Source organism: Equus asinus, chromosome 2 (genome assembly GCF_041296235.1).
Source record: "Equus asinus isolate D_3611 breed Donkey chromosome 2, EquAss-T2T_v2, whole genome shotgun sequence".
Classification (NCBI taxonomy): Eukaryota; Metazoa; Chordata; class Mammalia; order Perissodactyla; family Equidae; genus Equus; species Equus asinus.
The window spans coordinates 145,599,054-145,624,258 of NC_091791.1; the positions used below are offsets into that span (position 1 = coordinate 145,599,054).

The 25,205-nt window shown below is 41.6% G+C and overlaps 1 protein-coding gene across 6 annotated transcripts in view; it reads right to left on the reverse strand.

Moving 5' to 3' along the window:
- Positions 1 to 24,519, reverse strand: part of MAPK6 (mitogen-activated protein kinase 6) — a 44,974-nt gene extending 20,455 nt beyond the window's left edge. The window contains exon 1 of one of the 6 annotated variants that reach the window (XM_070501487.1): positions 24,384 to 24,519. The gene's annotated coding sequence lies outside the window, so the exon portion shown is untranslated. Of the gene's footprint in view, positions 1 to 13,107; positions 13,219 to 13,282; positions 13,733 to 14,093; positions 14,300 to 24,383 lie in introns of those variants that run through there. The other 5 variants (XM_014850520.3, XM_014850523.3, XM_014850524.3 and 2 more) reach the window with 5 other exon arrangements.
- Between the last annotated feature and the right edge of the window lie 686 nt (positions 24,520 to 25,205).

Sequence of the window (25,205 nt, forward strand, 5' to 3'; positions counted from 1 at the left end):
TTTAGCAACAAAACTGTAATTCCACTAGACACTGAGAATTGCAACAACAAAACATTTGGGAAAAAAAGAACCCATTATTTACAACAGCAGTGCTTGCCCAGTGATTTGCCTCATTGCTCTGTGAGTATTATTCTTGAAAGTCCTTCAACATCCATTAGATCAACAGCTACTGGAGGACCTTTTCATCCAGAAGCTTGGAAAGTAAGCCCAGTGTACTCAGGAAGTTGGAGGTAATGTTATGCCTCTGCATGATAAAGTGAATCCAGTAAATGTCTCCAATTCAGTCGTGCTCCATTGAGCAAGTATTTGCTAATCATATATTATGTATCTGTCAGTGTACTAGGCATTGGAGATAAAATAAGTAAAAACAGACTTGAGCCCTGCCCTCATGGCGTTCACAGTATGGTTGGAGACAAACAATAATAAACTAACAATAAGAAAAAGAGAGATGCAAAGGGGAAAAGTGATACCAAGGAATGGTAGAGGATGCAATGAGAGCCTACACACTGGAGGATCTGACCTAATTAGGGAGGTCAGGATGTATGCTTCTGTAAGCCATAAAAAGGCAGAGGCCTCCCAAGCTCACTATTAATGACCATGAAAACTGCTTCCTCCTTATCACCTTGACCTTTATGGCAATTATATTCCAAATCCTGATCTCTCCAACCACCTCCACCTTTCACACCAATCATGGAGCTCCCTGGCCTGACTAAAGCACACAGGTACAATTCAACCGGACCAGCAGATTAATGGTCAGAGCATCCTCCATCCACATCAACGACCTCTCGAAATGCCTCATTTATATCCTTTTCTCCACCATCTTTCATATTTAACTTCATAAAAGCAAAGCTCAAATTTTAGACTCAGGAAAGATCTGGGGTTTCATGTTCCTTTTGCACTTTCCACATACTTCAAGGGAGGAAAGGGAAAACTAAGACAGGTCAGTAACCTAAAATGACCCTTCCCAGCATCCTTTCAATTTCTCTGCCTCCAAACGCAACCCATTCCTACTGACCTCAGTGCTGATACTATGTTGCTTGGAGAGGGATCATTAATTAAAGTTTAATTAGTTGGGCCAACGTGGTTTTATTTTTAACAACAATTTGGTGAATATAATGAAGTGCAGAGAATGACTTGTAAGAATGAAGTTGGCTGTATTCTTTACCTTTGGTCTTCTTTCAGTGATCCACCACAATATAGAAGTAAAAGCTATGTAGCCCAGGCTGGGTACCAGCTTCCTACGTTTATAAGGCAGTTCTCTGGGACTGCATTAACCACAACTGTCTCCTTAAGCACTCCTTCTTCCCTAAATTGCCTTGTGCTTTCAGTCACTTAGCCTACCCTCATGCCAAAAGAAATGCTAGTACTCTGAGTCAAGCCTAAGTATATGAAGTCAAGTTATAAAATGTGAAGGAAAGACAAGACAGTAGAATAACTTCACTCTGCCCCATCTCATCCTATAGAAACTGGATTTTCTTTCTCTTCTTATCCAGAAACTTGCGCCTGTGTCAGAAAGGGAGTCTGGATGTGCAAAGCAAGTTTGAGGTGAGGGCCTTAAACATTCAGATTACTTTTCTGGTTTTCTCTTCCACTTTCCTCTCTGCTGCTTCTCAGGTTAAATGCTGACACGGGGCACCTGGCCTGATCACACTCACTGACAGTCCCCCGCAATCCTCCCCCCCCCCCCCCCCCCCCCCCGCACCAGCCCCAATGGCTCTTGCCTATTTTGCTCTTCTCTAGGGTCAAGTGAGTAACTTGAGTTAACTGGAATCCAGCCAGCCTCACATCTCCCCAGCCAAAACCTAGCTGCTTTTGGAGCAAGGGAAAGGTTAAGCTCTACTTATATTCGCCTAGGACTGTCTCCTAACCCTGGCACAGAGAGGTGTTGTTATAGCAAATTCACTCTTCCCTAAGATCATGTCTCAAGCGCTCATCAAAGGTACTAAATTTCTAGGGCAGAGAAGGCCAAAGGCTACAGCTTAACTGCTTGCTCATATGCATTCTTGACAAAGCCCTTGCTCCTAATGCAGGATACCCTTAAGAGTTATCAGAGACCCCTCTCAGGATCCCTGAGGAGGACCTCAAGGAGACCCACAGTGCAAACTAGTGTCAGTGAATGATTTTAGGAATCTGCGGTGGGAGGGAGCACCTTAAAACAAAAACATCAAAGCCTAAGAGGCTTTGCCTTTCAGTAACTACTGTTAGCTACAGAAACAAACTTTCAAAGCCAAAGACACATGATCACACAGCTTCTAAAAAAGTATCCAATTTTTAAAGAACTCCTCTTCTACACCCAACTTCTGTTCTTAAATTGTTTGAAGCTCTGCCTAAATACATTTTAACATTAGGGACTTCCATTTGCCTCTGACCATTTAAAAAGCCATTATACAATAAATGCCATTATGTTTATTTTGATGCTCATCTCCAGTTGCTATTTACTCTAGGGTATCCATATTGGAATACTGGAACTTCACAGATCGGATAAACTAGTCAAAGAATCTCTAAAGACCCTTCCAACTCTAAAAGTCTATGATCTATGAAAGCACAGCACAGTCTTTTACTTCACTGGTTTTTGTTTCCAAGCACTTATTATGGTAGTATGCCCAGAATGGGGGAAACGTGTTTGAAACTGCCATATATAAACATTAAACAAACACAATCCCTTCTACAAATTTACAGTTGGAAATTTTAAAATAAGTATACCACTTTATCCCCCTCCCGCCTGAGTCCTCACTTCCCAGACTCCTCTTCGAACTAACGTTAAGGAAACACTGGAGCAAATATATAAGCAGGAGACGTGGGCAGCCTCCTTCTTCAAGTACCTTTGGACATCTGAGGATTCCAACCAGATGAAACTTAATATAAATTTCTGTAGCAGTCAGGATAGGTTAGATAATGTTACAGTAACAAATAACCCCCAAATCTCAATGATTTCATTTGTTTTAAGTCTTGTTCCTGCAACAAGTCCAATATAGCTGTCATCCAAGCTGTTGAAGTAGCTACCATCGCCACTCAATGTGCCAGAGGGAAGGAGGAAGTGGGCCTGTCTCACTGGTGCCTAAGTTTCCATCCACAAATGATGTACTTCACTTCTACTCGCATTTTATTGACCCAAGCAGGTCACATGGTAACACCAACTTCAAGGGAGTGGGGAAATGTAATCCTGATATGGTCCCCGAAGCAGAGAGAACCAAGGTGTTTTAAACAGCTTTAGGCAGTTTCAATTCTTCTATCCATCCATTACATTTTCATTTAACAAAACCTTATCGAGTGCTTACTATATACCAGGCACTAAGGTACAGTAGGGGTCAAAATGGTTAAAAAGAAAAAAAAAACACAACATAAACCTGACCTCCTGGGGTACAAACTCCTAGAGCATTACAGTAGATTCCTCCCTGACTCACTAACATGCCTCTTTTCTAACAGCATTCTCTTTCCCTTGGCTTTTGCCATCCTTCCCCAATCTAATCTAAGCTAACCTGATCTCTATTCTGATCCTCTACTCTGCATTTTCCAGGGCACCACTCACCTCCCCTTTGTTGTAACTCTATTTTAAAATACAAGATTTGAGACTAAGTAGCTTTACTGACATGTTCTGAACATAGTACCTGGTACTTAGTAGGCACCTTAAAAACTGCACTGAATGAATTAAGGTAAACAGCACACTCTTCTTGATAAGAGGAGGTTTTGGAGAAGGAAAGTTCTACCCTCAATTTTTTTAGAATCTGATCACATTCTGACCTGCCATGGAGAATATGAGTGAAGACTCCTAGACATGGTACTTGCCTTTCCAGGCATTCCCTCAGGAGCCTCACCATATGGTGAACACGTAGTCTGCCAACACATGAAGAAAGCAATTGACTTCAGCCTGCTCAGATTGAAGAAAGAAAAACACTTCAGCTTCGTTATAGCTCCAGTTTTGTTTTGCTGAGCTAGTGGGGAGGGGCTGTGCCGCTGAAATGGTGTCCTATATAATTCAGACAAGCAGGATTCCGTAAAAAGTCCCACAAGTCCATGTAACACCAAGTAGGTATCATGAAGATACACAAAATCTTGACATTACTCTGATTTTACTATTCTTCAGTCCATCCTAACAGAGTCTATGGCATCTAGCACCACAGCTTTCCAGACTGCACATCAAATATAACTGCTGTCATTTTTGAGCTAACCCTGGTGAGAGTTTAAAGAAGGCCACACTGAGCAAGGCTATACAAAACATTTCTGCACTATCATCAAATGGAAAGAACCACATGCTTGGTTGGAGAGTCCAATTTTCAAAGAATGACTCAGAATGGCATGTAACTTTTCTAGAATATCTTTCCTCCTTTGTTTCTCACTTTTTCCAGCCCTGAACAAAGCTTCCAAGATAAAAAACAGTGTAAGTTTCCTATCAGGTTCACACTGGAGTTTGGTACTATTGAAAAATTCCTGTCTGATTTCACTAAGGCCATATTAAGAAAAAAAACCATGAGTTAAAGAGATCTGACATCTAGTGATGGATCTGTGACTAACTTAGGCGTGTAATCAAAGCATTCCACATTTCTAGGTTCCTCATCAGCAAAATGATGTAGCTAAACTACCTGATTTCTATGATCTGTTCCAGCACTAAAATTTTCTAATTTTAATAAAAGGCTCAGGATTTCCACTTCTGATTAGAATGCAGAAAGTTGCAAGACACCATTACTCTCACCCTATAAACCATGACAAGATGGATAAGCTACAAAATCATAGTTTAAAAAAATGGTCCAGCCGAGTGGTTAAGTTCATGTGCACTGCTTCAGTGGCCCAGAGTTTCACTGGGTTCAGATCCTGGGCGCAGTCCTAGCACCACACATCAAGCCATGCTGAGGCAGCATCCCATATGCCACAACTAGAAGGACTCAGAACTAAAAAAATATACAACTATGTACCAGGGGGTTTTGGGGAAAAGAAGGAAAAATAAAATCTTAAAAAAAGAAAGTCAGAAAGCTAAGGATGCAAAGAAATCTAAATAAACTAAATTCCAGAAAATGGAAAGCCCTTCATAAGAGAAGAGACCTTGGCTATTCTCATTCCTGGCAAAGTAGCAGAAGGCCAAGGAATTTTCCACTGACAGGATTAAGAAGAAACCAGCCAAATTTGTAACCAACTTTTAATGGCTGCATGTGGACTCAGATAACAGATTAGAATTCAGAGGAGGCCCAGTTACAAGCCCCACCTGCCAACTCTTCCCCATGGGTACGCACTGAGTGCAAAAGTCTGGGGACAAGACAGTAAAGTTGAGAGAGAATCTCATTAAGCTTATGAGTGACAGCAGTTATCCCCTGTGTCCAAGGCAGCTGCCTTCTGAAGGCGGGGGACAAGACAGGAAGCATGAGATAAACCCGTGAGAGGCATTCTAGTCTAAGGCAGATATTCTTTCTAAGGCAAAGAAATAGGGCAAAAACACAAGGTAAAGAAAACCTGAGGTGGTACTGGAAAGCAAAGAAAACGTCCAAGCAGCCCAAAGAGCTGGCAGCTGGGCTGAAAGGCAGAGCCCCACGGTTCTGAGGGCTGATGGAGCAGAAGGATGTGCAGGGATAATGGACAAAAACCTTCCAAAACTGATAAAAGACACCAACTCACAGACCCAGAAGCTCAATGACCTGCAAGCAGGATAAATACAAAGGAAACCATACCTACGCACATTATTCAATAGTCAAACTATGGAAAATGGGGAAGAAAAAAAAAGAGCAACCGAAAAGCAACCAGGGGAAAGAGAAGTATATACTAGAGAAGAACAATAGGAATGATGGCTGATTTATTACTAGAAACAAGGAAAGACAGAAGACAATATAACATCATCTTTCAATGTGCCAAAAGAAAAAAGAAACTATCAACTTAGAATTCTATACCTAGGGAAATACATTTCAAAAATGAAGATGAAATAAAGACATTTTCAAAGAGACAAAAGCAGAAAGACTTTGTCTCCAGCAGACTTTCACTACAAGAAATGCTGAAATAAGTTCTTTAGGATGAAGGAAAATGACACCAAATGGAACCCCAGATCTGCAGAATGAAACAAAATCAGCAGAAAGAGTAAACAACTGGAAAATATAAAAGTCTTTTTTTTAAAAAAACCTACCCACCTTTAAATGTCTTTAAGAGACTACTGATTGTTTAAAGTAAAAATCATAACAATATATTGTGGGATTTATAGTACATGTAGAAGTAAAATATAAGACAATAAGAACACACTGGGCTGGAAAGGGGTAAGGTGACCCATGCAACTGTAAGGTTCACAGTATTGATGAGCCATTTATATTATTTAAAATACACCGTGATAACTAATGAAAGGCTTACAGGTAATCCTTAAATACCTCCTCCCTTTTTGATCACTATGTTTACTTAATAACATGTCCATCAATGGGGAGTAAAGGAGGGGAAACTAAATAAATCACCAATTGTAAGTAATGATTTGTTTTGCCAAGCAGTTTTGTGTGCTTTTACATCAAAAATAATACAAACTAATACATTAACATTTAAATACCACAGATTCATTGACAATTCCAAAGGAAATGGAAGTTAACTGTGTTAACCAAGATAAATATACATATTTTAATTGAAAGCTCTACTTTCCACATTAAAAGTATACAGTTTTAAGATATTAAAAAATTGTATTATGGAATATGACCCAAAAGTTCTAATTTGAGGATATAAATAACATATTTGGTACATATTTATCCCATATTATCAACTACTATAAAAGCAATTAACGAAAAAAAGTATTTGTTTATATTATAAAGGAAGTCATAGCACTGAACATGAGAATAGAATTTTTTTTTAATATTTGAATTTTAAGAGAATATAAGGAACAACAGCAAGCTTGATTAAGAATGTATTATGTGCGAAGCATTGTGCTGGGCATATACTCTTACACTAAATCCTCCTAACAACATTGCAAACTGGGTCTGAAGATCTTTAGAGAATTTAAATAATGCATTCAAGAATACACATCAGTGAGAGAGCCAGGATTTGAACCTCAGGTTTATAAACCAAAGCCTCAAGTAATAATGTAATGTTTTTTATCGGCAAGTACAGTACACATCTTCCCGAGCCTTTGAGAGTAGAGTGTATTTCCAATGGACAGGACATTCTCCTACATAACCAAAATCAGGAAATTAACACTGGTACAGTACTACCATCTAATACTCAGATCCCATGTAAGTTTCTGCAATTGTACCAATAGTATACTTGACAGCTAAAGGACTCAGTCCAGAATCACGTTACATTGACCACAGTGCAATCTTGAACATACTTTTTCCCTTTAGAGGTTCAAGAGAATCAAACACTTTATATAGTCCATAAAAATTTACTGAGCATGTGGTGTGTGCCAGACACTGCTGGCTGATACCGTGGAGAATAAGACAGTTAAGGTTCTTCTGCTTCCAGAGAGTTTACTTTCTAGTGAGGAAAGACTAACAAACAAGTAAACCAGTAATATAACTTCAGATTTGGCCAAGTGCTATGACTGAGTGACTGGGAAATGGCCATCTGAGGAGCTGAACGTGATTGATAAGAAGGTACCAGCATTGCTAAGAGATGGAAGAATATTCTAGACAGAGGAAACAGCAAACATAACCTAAAGCTGGACAGAACTGGTATTTTGGAGGAAAAGAAAAGATGCCAGTGTAGACACAGTATCCTGAGCAAAGAGAGTGGGGACTGATGTAAAGATAAGATTGGAGAGGCAGAAAGGACACATAAGGCAGGATTTTGAATTTTATAACTAAGAGCAAAGGAAAGCTACTGAAGGATTTTAAGCAGACAACGGGCATGGTTTCATTCACATTTTAAAAAGATGATTTTGGCTACTGGAAGGCGAATGGACGGAAGAAGACAGTTGAGTAAAAGCAGACACAAGTTAAAAGCTATTTCAGTAGGCCAGTTAAGACAATGGTGGCTGAGATTGGTCTTGTAGAAATGAAGATATAAAACAGGAGACAGCTTCAAATGATATTTTCGAGAACAAGAGAATTTGGTGATGGATTAGATATGGGGGATAAGGGAAAGATGGGAGAGGAACAATAGGGGAGAAAGAGTTCTTTCCGGACATGTTAAGTCTATTTAGATAATGTCTATTTAGATAACTGAGTGGTAATATCAAGCAGGCAGTTGGATAATGTGTCTGGAGCCCAGGTGAGAAGTCTAAACCAGAAATATAAATGTAAGAATTATCCACATGTAGATACTACTTAAAACAATAAGTCGAATGAGACCACATGGGGAAAGAATTTAGAAAGCGAAGGGGGAAGAAGAGCCCAGGATTAAACTCTGGGACATGTCAATACTTAGCAGCAGGTAGAGGAGAGAAGCCTGTGAAAAAGTCTGGCAAGGTGTGAGGTAGGAGAACAAGAATACACATCTCATAAGCTAAGAGAAGCAGGTGAATAGGCAGAAAACAGTGGTCAACTATGCTGAATGCTGCTACAAGATCCTGTAAGATGGATTTGGTAAGTGGAAGTCACTGGTAACCTTGACTAGAGCAATTCCAGCGGTGAGATGCTAAGAGAAAGCAGTCTGAAGTAGGCTGAAGAGCAGAGAGTGGAGAGGGCAAACAAAGACAACTCTTGAAAACCTGCTTGAAAGAGGACTGGAAAAATGAGGCAGTAGCTAGAGGAGAAGAATGTGGAATCAGGAGAGGGTTTATAACAGATTTCTATACCTGCATTGTCCAATATGGTAGCCAACAGCCACATATGGCTACTGAACAAGTGAAATGTGGTTAGCATGACTGAGGAATTGAATTTTTAAAAAATTAATTTTTATTTAAATAGCAACATGTGACTAGTGGCTACCGTACTGGACAGTATAGCTCTAGGGCACATTTGTATTCTAACAAGAGGTGACCCAACAGAAAGGGAAAAATTCATGATGCAGGCAAGAGATGAGTCCTGAAGAAGTCAAAAGAAGGAATCCAGAACACAAGTGGAGGAATCTAGAAGGGATATAACGTGAATGAAGCACGGCATGAAGTTATAATAACCGGTGGGAATCAACAAGACTTAAAATCAGAGTATGTCTTAAGCCTGATTGGAATCTTAAGCCTAAGACTAAATTACAGAAGGTTATAAAAGCTAAGCAGGAGGGGGAAGGAAGGATTTTCATATTTATTGAGCATCTATGAGGTGCCAGGCATTTCTAAGTGACAAATTATTGCTGTCACTCATAAGCACTACCTTGTAAGTCTCACTTTACAAACAAGAGCTGATGTTTCAAGAGGTAAAGCAACTTCACTGAAATCACACATATAATAAATGTCAAGATTTGGACAGAGGCCAGTCTGGCTTACTCCAGGGTTAGAATCTTCCCACTGCATAAAGTGGGAAGTTAAAAACCACTCAACGTTTCTGCGTCTGGAAATAACATAACAAATGGCAGATCAATCTGGCAACTATCAACATGTGCCAAGAAGCCTCGAGGTGCTAGGCCAGAAACAAAAACTGCCCCCTCAATGCTATCCACAAGACAATTAAGGAACACTTATTTAACAGCTACTTTTAATGTTTTTTATACAAGCAAAAACACTTTTATTGAGACAAATGGGCAAATGCACATTCTTACAACTTAGATTGTCTACTTTATTGAATACAAGAGTATCAATCAGAAAATTGTCACTGCTTTATAAAACTAATAAAATAATATCTGGGCATATTAGAAAAGCAGGTAGTTAGAAACCTACCAATTTGTAAATGAAGAGGGATATCACTAAGCTTATTAAATTACAGCTTAGATTATTTTAAATTTAGTGTGGGCAAAGATCTTCTAGATATGTGCTGTCCAATATGCTAGCCACTAGCTAGATGCAGCTACTTAAATATAAGTTAATTAAAATTAAATAAAATTAAAAATTCGTTTCTCAGGTGCATAAGCCACCTGTCAAGTGCGCAACAGTCACATGTGGCTATAGGCTACCTCACTGGATAGCACAGACTAGAACACTTCCATCATCACAGAAAGTTCTACTAGCAGTGATTAGATCCTCAATTTTCCTTTTGACTTTTTTCAGGAGGGCCAATGGAAAGAGCAACTTGGAAGATGTGAGTCACTAACCAGCTGAGCAACTATGTCTCTATCTCTTAGCAGTGCTTCTAGAAATGAATGTGCACTTCAATCACACGAGAATTGTGTTAAAACACAGGTTCTAATTCAGTAGGTCTTGAGATGGGGTCAAGCTTCTGCACGTCTAACAAACTCCCAGGTGATGCTAATATTGCTGGTCTAGAAATCACACTTTGAGCACCAACGTCTCATCTCTCTGGGCCTGTTTCCTGAGCGGTCAAATGATGTACCTGGGGCAAGATAATGCCCATGACCCCTCTGTAAACACTAGCATTTTACAGTTTATGGTTGTACAGAATTAAATGCACAAGACTTCACACACCCTGCAAAGGCAGACCCTTCCATGAAGTAAATGCTAGGATTCTAACAATTTTTGTGGTACCATTTTTTTTCCATGAAAAGACGTATCAAATATAAATGAAAATCAATGGGAAAATGTGATTTGCTATATAAACATTCACTCTCTGTACAACTTTTCAGAAATGGATTTAAAAGGCTGACGTGTATGAAAGACAAATCTTTTCAAAACTATCAGAGGGGCACGCTATATTTTCCAAATATGCAGTTCATGGAGGAAAAAATCCAATGCAAGACTCAGCCCACACCACTGTTACCTTAAAAGCATCAGCTCCACATCAAAAGCAACTCCCTGAAAAAAGCCATTAACTACAATAACATCATTGCTGTTTTTGTAAAGTCTCAGTCAGGGCTCTGAGCAATAAAACTAACCAAAATCCCATACCACTAGCAGGCGGTAGTGTAATGTAACAGCCCACAAAACAGGCTGAAGGAGCTGACCAGGGCAGCCAATAAGGCTGCAAACAATTTACTGTTGGGGCATCTTCCTTCTTTTTTAACAGGGGCCCTAGGGTAACACACGGTTCAAGTGGGCAACGCAAACAAGGAACTGGAGAGCAGTGGTGAGGCTGACCCCTTCATAAGGCAACACCTCACAGAAAGGAGACAGGCTAAGATACCCAGTTTGTTTATAAATTCCGAATTATGCATGACAGCTAATTACCTACATTCTTTAAAAAAAAAAAATGCTGAAAACACACATTCAACCTCTAAGTGACTGGATGCTTTGAAAATCTACAATAGTTTTACATTTGTATTTTTCTATTTTCTTTAGGCGAAATCTATTTTAAAGTTTGAATTAAACTTTATTCAAGTTCTTCTATATAAATTACGCAATGCTCTTCCAAAATCTCTCCAAAGATTTGACTCACAGTAACGATACACTTTACTGCCCACAAAATTCTTCAAATAAATCACTCTGGGAAGATAAATAGCATACAAAGAAAAACTAGGGAATAGGGAGGTTTTTTTCTTCTCACTTTTAAAACAAATTGCTATTCTCAATCTTATTTTAAACCAATCCGCTAAATGGTAGCTTTTTTAAATCAGTTATCTTGGTACCAAACTTCAACGTAAGTCCTAAATTTGGAAGTGTACATTCAGCTGATCTTAAAAAAAGACTGATGAAAAACTGTGCCTATAACAATAACTATTTCCAGTTATCTTTATCAAAACAAAATTCATATAGATCAGGAGAAAGCACTATGTGTAATTCCATCAGAGTGAAATGATCATGTTCAGAGCTATATCTGATTAAACATTTCTGTACCTTTACAACAGTTAAACTAATTTCTAGATATTGTAAGGATAACTTACATTACCAGTGAAAACATAAGGTTAATTTCTACCCACCTCATAAAAGGACTATTTGTCCTTTGTAAATAATCCATAACAAATCTCTCCCGATAATAACCAAAGAACTGTTAGAATCAAACATTTAATTGCAGCAACTGACCAGCAATTAATTTTATCTTTCCTCTCAACAAATGTTACAAAATTCCACCTGTAGGATATACAATATCCTTTTAAAATGCAATTTAAGAAGCCATTACTTTTTTAGAGAAACTGTGGTTTCTCTTGAGAGAGAGAATTATAATGTGGACAGAAACACTTTAGCCTATCATTTAAAAAAAATACAGTGTATAAAAAAAAAAAAGGGCCACGTAGCAGTCCGTGGGCAGATGAGTCATCACCCAACTCAAAACTTGCAGCACTTCTAAGCTTCCTCCTACCTGACCCCATCCCCTTCAGCAACCTACCCTGAGTCAGCAACCTTTACTATTTTGTCAGTTATGAGTTCTCACGACGCTTAAATTAACTTATGAAAAACAATGGAACACTTTCAGAGCTAACACATGTCATTAGAACACGTGCTTTTTTCTATCGTAAAATTAACTGATTTTCAAATCAATGTTCTCTAGGTTCTTTCTTAATCACAGAAAGTAACCAAACGCTTCTTTTAATCCTCTTCTGCAAATAACTGATCTCCAAAATATGGTCATATATAAAGGTTTTGATAAACAATTCTCCATTTCCCAGAATTTTTTTCTGAATAGTAAGATTTAGGTGACAAAACACGTCCTGGTCAAATCTGGCATTTCTCCTAGGTTACCGCAATTACTGAATTTAGGACCAATAAGCAGTTTTACACGTTTCACAAAGCAATTCTTATTAAGTGATGTAACATATATACGTGAAGGGACTTTACACTCCTCAGCACATAGCAAGCCATTCATAAACATGTTTGAACCACTCATTAAAGACATGTAAAGCTTCTTCCACCCAATTCAATTTTTTTCCCCAGACATTAAAATCTGACATTTCCAAGAAGAAACTCTAGAGGCAGTTCCCTTTCAGGGCCAGACTCTGTTTGGACCCTACATTCTTCTAGTCAGTTTACTCTTTCCATCTCAGTTTCCCAACGTTGAAAAGAGAGGAGGATACGTCCAATCACAACTTTAAAAAATAACAAGGCTAGATGAATCAAGCAATCAGAAAATTACCCTGAAGCGGGCTGCGCTCCATTTTATCCCCTGTTCGTTTTTTAACAAATCATCTCGCCTCCGTAAAAAAAAGTTAATACTGAGACCGACTTAAGGGCATTTTTAGCACTGAAGGAAAGAACACGAATTTTGCTGCAAACCCAGTAGGCTTCTAATTCCAACTCACCAGTTCCCTTCACTGGACCTTTTCCAATGAGCAAGCAAAAGAGAAAATAAAACAGGGAAGGAATAAAAAAGATCCTGCCTCACAGAGCTCCCACGTAACACCTGAACCAGTCGAGTCTTACTAAGCCAAGGAACAAAAGGCGGCGGGAACACCTTGATTTTTCAAGGCAGCTCACCCAGTCAGATAAGAATGCACAGCCAAGCGAGGAGGCCCTTTTTAGGAAACTGACAAAACAAGTTTTCATTTGGGTACTTTCACAGACCACCGCTCCACGACCCGAACGCGGCGACGGAGAGGCTGCAGGAGACCGCGAGGAAACAAGGAATGCCGACTCCGATGAGTTTTCCCGACCTCGTTTAGGGCTAGACTCGAAACTTGGGCAGAGCACGCCAGGGCGCCGGGCCGGGGAAGCGGCGCGCTGCGCAACGTGCCGACTCCACCGGAGACTTTGCCCGGCTGGAGTCAGCTGAGGCCGAGTCACCGGAGCGGGATGGGGGAGGAGACGCGGGCGCAGCTCGGAAGGCAGCGCGCCAGGAAGGCGAGACTCCGCGCTCCCTCCCGCTCCCCGGGCCGCCCCTCCCGGCTGCCGCCCCTCGCCCGCCGGCCCGGCCCGGCTTCGAACCCGTGGAGCCGGCGCGGGCGGCTGGGCGGCAGCCGACACGCGGGGCCCCAGGGCTGGCGGGCGCGGCCGGGCCGGGCCGAGCCGGGCGGCCGGGGAGGGGCGTGCCGGGTGGGAGGGGCGCGCCGGCCGCTCCACCGGCCCCACGCGGGGACCCCGGCCCGCCGCCCGCCGGCCCGCGCCCACCAGGCCCGAGCGGGCAGGCCGGCTGGCGAGCAGGGGGCGGGCGGGAGACGGAACAAAAGCGCCTTTGTTGAGCGGCAGCCGCCGGAGGGTCACACACAATGGAGGAGGGAGCCGGCTCCGCCGCCGCCGGGCCCGCCGCGGCGCCCTCCCGAGCCGCCCCGCCGGCGCCCCGCACACGTACACACACACACTCACGGGACTCCTCCGGCTCATCGAGGGAGTGCGGGGCCCGCGGACAGCCCCCAGGGTCGGCTCAGGTCTCCGGCTGGGCTGACGGCAGCGGCGTCTCCGAGGCTCTCGCTTTGCCGCAGTCGCCGCCATGTAACCCCGACCCGAGAGAGAGGGCGAGGGAGATGGGGCGGGGCCTCCGGGGCCACGCCCCCGCACGTCACAGGCTCACTCCACGGGTTCCCCCGCCCCCGCCCGGCCCCGCGCGCCAGCACGCGCCGGAATTTCCAAATCCTGTGACTGGGCTCCGCGGGCCGCGGGGGCGGCGCAGGGCGCGCGGGCGCTGGGGCCGCCTCCGGAGGCTGGACCCGGGACCGCTCTGCTATGCTCCCTGTCCCCGCGCTGGAGCACAGCGACCCAACTCCTTGCGAGCGTTTCCTGCGCACCTACTACGTGCAAGGCGCTGGCAGTCCAGGAGGAATAGGCCTTCGTCCCTGTCCCCGGAAATGGGCCTGGAACGAGAAGGCTGGAGCTGAAGATGGATTGGCTAGAAGGCAACAGCCGACGTACAGGGCAAACGCGTTAGAGGCCAGGTGCTAAGGAGGTTGTTAAATCTGCCCGCGGGTACGAAGGAAGGCTTCTAAGGGAGGTCGCCACGGGTGACCTTTCAGCTGTATCAGAAGGAGCTGATATAACCGGAGGAGGTGAGGAGGAGGGTGTTCCTGCGGCGGGAACAGTGTGAGCAACGACGAGGAGAGCACCTGACTTGTTGCAGGAACTGGGACTAGGCCACTTTGACTGAAGCGCAGAATTTGGGAAGGGAGGTACTGTGAGATGCAGTGGGCAACAAAGATTGGTGCCTTCTAGGGCCCACGTGGATGAAAAGCAAACTTATTTTATTAATCATGGCTTCTTGAGTCCCCGGAGCCTTTCCAGTGTTTATGTGAAATTTATGTAGGTATTTATGAAATTAGAGACGCGGGTCAACATTTTTTTCAATGACTAATCACCATTCCTGATGAGAACCAAACGTTTGGCCGCCCCTTATCCATTATTATGCCCATCTTTAAGCTTCAAGTGTGAGGCAAAGGCCACTTCAAAGACCAAGGTAGTGGCTTGAAGTTAAGTGGTTGGTGTGGATCGTGAATGTTTATTTTTTCTATTTAAAATGATACCTTCAGTACCAGGCGTGAAGAGGAGACGGAGAGCAGATAAAACTAAGACAGAGGAGAGGCATGTTCCAACTGCAAGGCTTCTAATTTGTGGATGCAGACAAAAGCAACAAGATCTCCTTACCTGTGACCACTATCCATGCCTACTGCCCCGCTCTAGGCTCCCCTCAGATTCCTAAGACACCTTTCCTCCCCCATCCATCAATGTTTGATCATGGTGGGGGGGGGGGAATAAATCACAAGCACAGGTCCAGCAGAGACCACCAAAATAACCTGTTGATCAATCAAAGCCAAGTTTATTGCTTACAGCAGTAAGAGAGACCACTATGTTGACAGTCTCAGTAGTGTCTCAAAGAGGAAGGTCAAGGGTAGGATAGTTATAAGATTCAGGGGATCTGGTTTAAGACAGGTCTTTCAGTAAAAGAGCATGGTTGAGACTGGGCTAAATTTGTGATATAGTAGTTTAGGATGAGTGGACACAGGGAGGGGAGAGTTTTGAAGCAAGCCTAAAAGAGTAAGCAGTTGTTCAATAAACCCAATAGAGTAATCTTGTTGAGGAGGGGGCTGTTTACCCTGACGAAGGCTGGGTCAGTCAGTAGTCTGTTGTTCAGATAAGTGGACTTTGAAGAAGTTCTTGAAGCTGCACTTAAGTTATTTGCAACTTCTCTGGCAAGAATTTCTTGGAATTAAAGTCATGTTTATGCAGCCAGTGGAGTTGTACAGTCATGTTATTGTAGTCAGTCTTAGTTCTTAATCCTATTGTGTGGCCGAAAATAGGTCTCAGTAGTTTTTCAAACTGCAGGTTATGATCCATTAGTGAGTAGTGAGATCATATTGATGGATTATGACCTGCATTTTTTCTTAATGAAATAGAACAAAAAACTAGAGAACATCGTCCATAACAAAGAGTAAACACTGTTTTGTGAAACTTTTGTTTTGATTACGGGCCACATTTCAACAAATCTAAAATGTCAGTTATGACTCGCCGTTATTTTGTGTACTATTAAGAAAGCGAAAACTATCAAAATATGATACCCTATTGCTGCATCCTGATTTCAGATTAAAATGGAGGAAGTGCTTCTTCAAACTGATGAAATGTAAGATATGTATAAATGTGCCAATTGGATCACAATGTAAAAGTATTTCTATTTATTGCTCATTGCTATGAGCTATGCTATTGGTAGAAGAGTTGGAAAGCCACTGTTGTAGTGGAGGAATGCAGGAGCGGAACAGGTAAGTACACCATAAGGCAGCATGAGATGCTTCCTGAGCAGAGATGCCAATTACCTGCTCTTGTTAGACTATGATGGAAGAAACAATTGAGGTCTGGGGACATCGGGTAAAGGTTCAAATGGAAGAGAGAGTGTCTGAGCTGGGCTTGATTCCATCAGAAGTACACAGCCATTTCTGGATGAGAAAGTGGAATATACAAAGGCATGAATGTGTCAGGCACACTTTGGAAAACGGGAGAAGTTTGACAGGCCTGGGGGAATGAAGACAAGTTAGCGCCAGATTGAGAAGGCCTTGATTGGATGCCAAAACTTTTGGGTTTGTGCCAAAGGCAGAGGAATTTAGATTATACAACTAGTATTTTAGAACGGTAGTTCAGGCATGGATAGGAAGGAGAGGTTAGATGAGCAAGAAGTAGGAGACAGAGGGTAGGAGAATCCATTGTTTTGTCTGCCCTGCATCCAATCTACCTTATTCTGGTAACAATATTCTGAGGTCCTTTAAGGAGCCACCCTTTCCTGTGTAAGTCAGAATTCTTTCTGTCCCAGTGACGGAAAACCCAACCCAAACTCTGGGTTAAGCATAAGAGAAAGAGAGAGTGTGTCTCTGGTAGGCACAGAAAGGGGATGACAGCATGAGCAGTATTTGTGGAGCAGAATCAGCTAGACTTGGTGAATGCTTAGACAAGCGAGGGGTAAGTCTTCAGTCACCCAGTTGCTCCCTCATTGCCTATTTGAGTTTAAATTCTCTCATTAGGCTACTCGTTTTTTTACAATTCTGTTACTATCTTCTTATGAAGATAAACTGCCAATATTGTGACTTTCAAGATGGAGGGGAAAACAGATTTTAGAAATATAGACCACTAAGCTTGATGCCACTCCCTGGAAATTTTCTAATATAAATCACTGAAAACCGTGTGTTAGGGAAAATCTAACAGTTAATAGGAGTCATTATGGATTCTTTTCAAGTAAGTCATTACAAAGAAATATCACTTCCTTTCTTGATAGAATTATTACACTACTGAACAAAGATGTTGGTCATTTCAAAAGTCAAGACACTTTTGTGGATAAGATGGAGAGATGTGAGTTTAGGTTATTGCAAAGAAAGGTTGGTTAATGGAGTGACATCTTGAGGCCTAGAATTCTTAAGAAAAGCAGTACAGATTTTTCCCCTTTTGTCCAGTCCTGAGTAATATTTTTATCAATGTTTTGAGTTGATACTTACCAAATTTAAAGAAGATGCAGAACTCGCAGAGATCAGAATATGATAGATGACAATAATTATTCAAAATCATGTTTGTTTAAAAAGAGATGACTTTTGACTGCAATAAATATAAAATATAGTGTCATTGTTCAGAAAAATCATTTTCATGACAAGGATTTGGGCGACTTGGCTTGACCTGATAATGTAATGGTAAGTTACAGATATTCATGCAGTGTGAGCAGCCACCAAAAAACTAGGAAAATGTTAACTGTGTTAATGAAGTCAGGCCACCAGGGAGGTGATAACAACCAAGGTGCTGAATGTGCTGAAGTCACAGGGGTACCAGACCTGTGCTATTCAGCTCAAGATTTCTGAACTTATGTGTTCAAATATAGATACCACATAAAAGAGCTACCACACATAACAGAATTTGTTCGGAAGAGAACCAGGAAGAGTGTGGAAACCATGCTCTCTGAAGAAAAGATGAGGGAATCGGGTCTGCTTAACCTGCATAAAAGAGATTTGCCAAAGGTTGTTATAGAGAGGAGAGAGCAGATTTATCCCATGTTGCTCTGGAGTTCAGATCTAAGGCCATTGGAAGGGCTGTTATCGAGAGGCGGGTTTTGGCTCATCATAAGAAAGGACAGTTTTGGATATTGGAACTGAGCCATAGTGGACAGGACTTCCTGGTGAAGTGAGCTCTACATCACTGGAGGCGTTCAATCAGAAAACAATGGGCACCTGTCAGGGATACTATCAAAGGAATTGCTGGGGGGAAAAGAGGCCACCAGGGAGGTGATAACAACCAAGGTCTTCTCTAACTTGAAGCTTCTATGTGTCTGTGTTTATCCTCTTAATTTAAAATGATTGCTCTCCCAGACATGGTTCTAAAAGAACACATTGTAATTTGATTTGTAAACAATACAACTTTCCACTGAAGAAACTCATTCCCAAGTACAGCTGATTCTCATTGCTTGTGGTAATGTTCTAAAAAGTAACTATGAACACCAAAGTAGTGGAGGCCGAACCATCACTCCTAGGGAAATACAGGATTTGATTCCTGCAAGTCAGAGCATTTTTGCCAACGAGTCAATACTTAACCTCGTTTTATGTGTGCTTCTGTTTCTATTTAAAGACCTTATTTAATATATATTGTTGATTCATTAACCATCAAACTATGGCCAACAGCATTATAATTCATGCTGAATGAATCTTATCTAATGTACATATTTTTTCCGAAAGATATATCACAGCTTTCTTGTGCTCAGGGACGGTAGCCCGCACATCAGTTCTATGCTTGGGGGGCCTTTTAAACAGTGAAATCACCAACAAAAAAGCAAAAAAACATGGCACTAAATAGACCAGGAAAAGGTCACTTGTTCATAGTACGAGAGTTGAAACAAGAAGGCAAAGTATTGCCTTGTTCCTTGTCAATGGGAACACGCACATAGGGCAACTCAAATTTTCACCACTCTGCACATGTTGACAAATGACTGTGCAAGTGCCATGAGTATTGATTTAGGGGTTACAGATACATTTTAGCAAGTAGGCAAATTCGCAAACAGAATCTGCAAATAATGAGAATTGAGTATAGTTAAAGATTATAAAGAGGATGTTTTCAGTCAAAAACCATCGAAGCTGTATGAAAATTCGATGAGATGCAGATCACTTGAACGCTTTTTGAAGTGGGAGATGCCTGTAAATGAGAATCAAGGATCCCACATTTAACTTGGTGGGGCAACAAAGAGCTTGCCCGTTGGGAGTATGGTAATAGCATCATTTGTCAAGTTCCTACCAAGTAGGGCTGTTTTAGGTAAACACTTTATAAACATTGTATCCTTCTCTTAGGCTATGATACATGGGATTTTGTGGAAAAGCTGCAACAAGCTACTTAAATGTTTTAGACAACATTTGGCTTTCTTTGTAATGAAATTGCTTTCTGGAACAAAAATCTGTACAGTTTTTGAATAATGGGTGTGTAACTAAACACTTAAATGTACTGAGAAATACCTATGGGGATAACTTTATAAACCCAATAATTAAATAATCAAAGTACCCTCTCTAATTTATCTGCCTTGAAAGTCAGTATTTTCTGGAAGCAGGATAAATTAGTAGAAATGGTAGAATTAAACTATTAATACAAAGTTGTAGCTTCCCTCCCCCCCACACACTTGTTCAGAGGAGCACAGAGATAGTGACGCTCTCTGGCTTTAGGGAAATTCCAAGGGTTTTCTCATTTGCATTCTGTCCTTCTCTCTCGAGGGCCCCGTTAGCCTGAGGAGAACAGATGCTCCTAATTTCTGGAGATAGTTCCTATTTTTTTAAATCTCATGAGAGCACAGTCGTCTATAACCATCCTCAGTTTTTGAGAACAACCTGGGTCTCTTGCCACATGACCACAGTAAATAAAAGGAAAGAATGGGCATGTTGTCCCTCGTCCCATCTACAGGGAGTGATAAATATTTTGAATTGTGGGGGCAAAGTAGCTTTCACTACACAAGGTCATTCCCCTCCCCTCTGCTCTCCAATAGTCAAGCTCACTATCCTTTGAGAAAGAAGGTAACCACTGTCTGTTACTCTAAGTAAACTTGTGCTGAAGATTTGTTTACATTGGTTTCTGAGTGATCAGGTTATCAACTAGTATATAATATGATTTAGTAGGTCTGCCTTCCACAATCCCAACTCTTGCCTTCTGTTTGACAAATATTTTGCCAGCTGGTAGTTACCACCATTGGAACACCCTTCCCTGAAGATGTCACCATCCCCAGAGGCTGGTATCCACCTCTGGAGCCTTGACTGCAGCTATCACTGTCTCTAGCAATGACCTAGTTTTGGTGCCCTGCAGGGAAAATGGCCAGGCCCTCAGGAGGCCTAAGATCCATCTACCCACCTTGGGAAGCTCTGTCCTTGTGACTGCCCACCCCACTGCCACAGACCTCTAGCCCCTCTCACCCACCCCCATACCCAGGGCATTACACAGGACCCCAGATTCAGAAACACCCCATGCTTGGTTTAATACTCTACTGTTGCCATCTTGAAGTTCCTGATAATTTTATCTTTGAACTCATGTTTAGTGGTGCTGTTGGACAGTGGAGCATGCGTATGAGAAGGAGATAGGCACAATAGTCACGTCCACTGTTCCTTACCACCCCATTCACATACAGGGTTCTCAGTGCCCAATGAGCACAGAATTCTGGTGGACCCACAATGTGCTGCAGTTCAGTGAAATAAAGCAAATAAGTACAAGGTATGTTATGTCTACAACTGAGTAATTGGAGGTGCTGACAGCTCTGAGAGGTCTTGCTTTCCATTGGAACCAGATTTTGCTTCGAATGCAAAAAGAGGGCAATGGCATTCTAAGAAACACAAAAGACCAAGGAACTCTGTCAGATCCTTTCTTTCTTGTATTACTTCCCTGTATTAGCCAACCGCCTATGCTGAAAACATTTTCTTTCTTTTTTTTTTTTAAGATTTTATTGTTCCTTTTTCTCCCCAAAGTCCCCTGGTACATAGTTGTTTATTTCTAGTTGTGGGTCCTTCTAGTTGTGGCATGTGGGATGCTGCCTCACCGTGTCCTGACGAGCGGTGCCATGTCTGTGCCCAGGATTACGAACCAGCGAAACCCTGGGCCTCTGAAGCAGAGGGCATGAACTTAACCACTCAGCCACAGGGCCGGCCCCAAACATTTTCTTTTCCTTTCCATCTTTTTACTCCTCAGCAAGTCAAAGGTAGAAAGTGTTGGTAGAATGTGTATCAAGAAATGAAATAATAATGGCTAAGCTAATTTTCTGCTGTGTTTCCACTGCTCTGGTAAGAAAATATATATGCATGTCTGAGCTACAAACTAGAAATTGTCATTTTGGTCATTTCACATAGGAGTTTAATGCTCTTATATTTGTGTTCCAAACTGGCATTGCACCATATAAAAATTACTTATAAACTTCATGCTAATGACTTAAATTTTTTATTTTTCCTTACTTAGAACTATTGGTTATAATAGTTATCTAAATTAAAAACACCATGACAAGGGGCCGGCCTTGTGGCTGAGTGGTTAAGTTCATGTGCTCTGCTTTGGCGGCCCAGGCTTTCGCCAGTTTGAATCCTGAGCATGGACATGGCACTGCTCGTCAGGTCATGTTGAGGCGGTGTCCCACATGCGGCAACTAGAAGGACCCACAACTGAAAATACACAACTATGTACCGGTGGGCTTTGAGGAGAAAAAGGAAAAATAAAATCTTTAAAAAGAAAAAAAAGAATTAGTGTTAATAATAATAATAATAATAAACACCATGAGAAGTCAAGAGAGAGACTCCAGAAGAAAGGAAAAAAGCTTTATATTTTAGTACCTTAGCAGCATTTTTTCTACTTTTTGAACAAAGGGCCCCAGAAATTATGTAGCCGGCTTTGAACTTCCCCCAACGAAGTCCCAACAGCCCTACTCTGAAGAAAGTGGGTCAGGGAAAGACTCCCAACCTCCCCGCCTCCACTACCAGAGCTAGGACAGGAGAGGCAAAGAATTCTCTTTCCTCAAGGATAAAACGTCCAAGGCTGAGCAGGGCCCAGCCACCCACGTGCAGGAACTGCATTTCCCGTAGTAAACACACTGGCTTCCACACTCATGGAGGTAGGAAGCGGGGGAGGAAGATCTTGTTCCCCTGCTGGGGCACATTTGCCCGTAGAAAGAATGTGTGGGTCACGGTTCTCATCCTCTTCTAGTCAGCTGCATGTGGGCTAAATGGGTTTCTGAGAGTTGGCCTGAGAACGTAACCAGTATTTGTCACATTGTTTCTCTGGGGAAAATGCATTTTCAGTTTCAAACAACCAAGTTAGAAATCAAGTTTGGGGAACATAACTCGGTCATACAGGGACTTTCTGTACCTTTCCTGTACTTTCTGTACCTTCTCAGAAATGCTGAGACCACAGAGAAGGATGGTATCTGTAAGTCCCAGATAAACAACTAAACGTTAATGAGAGGGGTGTTAATACTAATAACCTCCCTTTATCCACTGGGTGGTATGAAGAGTCCAGTCCTTCAGATTTGCAACTTGAAGAACTTGATTGCTGGTTCTCCAGGGATGACTGGTCTCTGGCAACCAGCACGCACCACCCAAACCCAAGAGTCTGCACCTTCAACCAGATGCCAGTCCATGAAGAACACCAGACAAGCTGTGCTGAGTTGGACTAAAGATTCATCCAGTCTGGTATTCTCTGACAATGATTGTGAACTTCTCTGTTTTATTCATTAACTCTAGTGTTGAGCGTAGTGCTGAATATAGTGTTCTCTCAATAAATGTTGAAAATGAAGTGCTTTTGAATATTGTAATTGCCCTCTATGACATAAACTTCAGAAAGGTGAATAAGGATTTCCTCCAAATATCCACTTATTTAATCCTATTTTTAAAGCAACTTTCTTCTTAGAGAGTCTATTTGATTATTTTAGTTGCCCTTTTCTATGACCAGGTGTATCTACTAGGCTCTCTTTTTTTTAAGGTTTCAGGCCAGAATTAGATGCATGATTCCAGGTATAGCTTCACTACCATTTTGTTGAATGTAGGACAAAACAATGCTTTCAGTTTTGTTTTCCATGTTCTTGGCAATGAGGCCTAGCATTTTATTGTTATATGACTTTAGGAAATAGTCAACAATAACTCATGGTTCTCTTTCTTAGAATAAAACATAACTCCCAGCTCATCTTCTTTTAAGTGTACCTCAGACTAACAATCCTAAATGCATTATCCAAAATCAGCACAGAATGAAATTCATTTGCCATACTTCTGTCCACTCACATAGCTTTGCACAATTTATCTTTTCTTGCATTTAGATCCATCTGCTTGGTGTTTTCTACTCTGGAGAGCTTAAGGACATCTCAGCCCAGTGACTTTTCTTCTATGAGCCTGCTTTCAGACAGTCCGTAAAAGTTTTAAAGAAGACAAGTCCCCCAGAGGTAATCCTTGAGGGCTCCACTCTGAAACAGGAAGACTCCATCTGGTATCCTGGCACCAACAGTAGTCAGTAGACTGGGTACTGGCCCCAGTTCTGACACAGTAGTTGTTAGATTCCAGGCAAGTCATTTAATTTCCATTCCTAAAATGGTAAAAATACCACCTGCCTCACCTCCCTTGCAGGGTTATTCCAAGAATTACATGAGATGATGTGTGTGAAAGCACTCTGAAAAGGCTAAGCGACTGTATAAATAAAGGGTGTTATTAATATTTCCATCCAAAGCTCACCTGTTTAAACCATGGTTTCCTGAAGTTAAGCCAGCTCTCTTCTTTCATTCAATTCATTCCTTTGATGTTCTTTAAGTGCCTACTTTATCCAAGATAGAACTTTCTCGATAATTTATTTGGGTAGAGCTTTTTTTTTCAATGTTTAATGTGTACATTGGTAGGAACTTTTTAAAAAGTGTAGCGTTCACTGTATCCGTGCTTATTTATCCCTCAAAGAAACGTAGTCAAATAGTGAAGCATGAGACATGCTCAAGCATGTGGCTGCAAAGGTAGAAGAGCAGAACGCAATCTCTGCCTGCATCTCCCCACAGAAAGCAGGAATGCCTTCTACCCTTAGCCTAGGAGAGATAGAAGGGGAAGCCCAGAGCAGGGCCCAGCTGAGAGGACGGCGAGAAGGGGATGAGGAGTAACTATATACAACCTCTCAGAGCCCAACAAGCAGTATTATAATAAATAGATTTACTTACATGAAAGCAGCTTAAGGCAATCTCCTTTGATTTAGCCTGTGGTCCATTCAGCAAAGAAAAACTTCTTCTGTGTTTAAAAGCCTCTGATCAAGGTTTATAAGTACTATCTCCGAAGGAAAAATAGAAAGCAAATGATTCTTGGGGAAGAGGGAAAAAGACAAATTTTTAAAATGATTTAGCTGTGCAGCAGGTTATGAAGGAGGGAAAAGGAAGAGATGAAAATGGTTCTTTCCCTCCTCCTTCTGTGACTCAGAGATTAATCCTAAAAATAATCTTCATCCCAGTATGGGGAAGCTGAGCGGAGACTCGCATCGCCACATTCCGAGTTCCATGATGGCCTTAGAGAGGAAAAGAACAAAAGGAGGAGGGAGATAGGACACAGTAACTATTAAAGATAATCTATAAAAGACTACCTACTCAGAAGAGGTGAGGTGAAATTAAAGGCCAGTCTAACTGATGAAATAGGCATTTCTGTTCTTGCCCTGTTCTGAAGTATGTTGTGTCAGCAAGGATGAAGCCTCAACTTGCCTTGTCACTAATTCTTCTGGTGATCCATATTTTACTCATTCAAATGAATTTTTGTCTCTCAACATCATTCTTCTTTCCTTGTGTCAGCAACAAGAGGCTCTTTTTTAGGTGTCTCCTTAGTCACATTTAATTTATGTAAGTATGTTTATTTTTTTTTTAAGTTTTCTATTTTGAAAGTATTTCAAACTTACAGAAAAGTTGCACACATAGCACAACGAACTTTTTTTTCACCTGAGCAATTTGACAGGAAGTTGCTGACATGATACCTGTGGTGGACATTGAGATGCACTGACC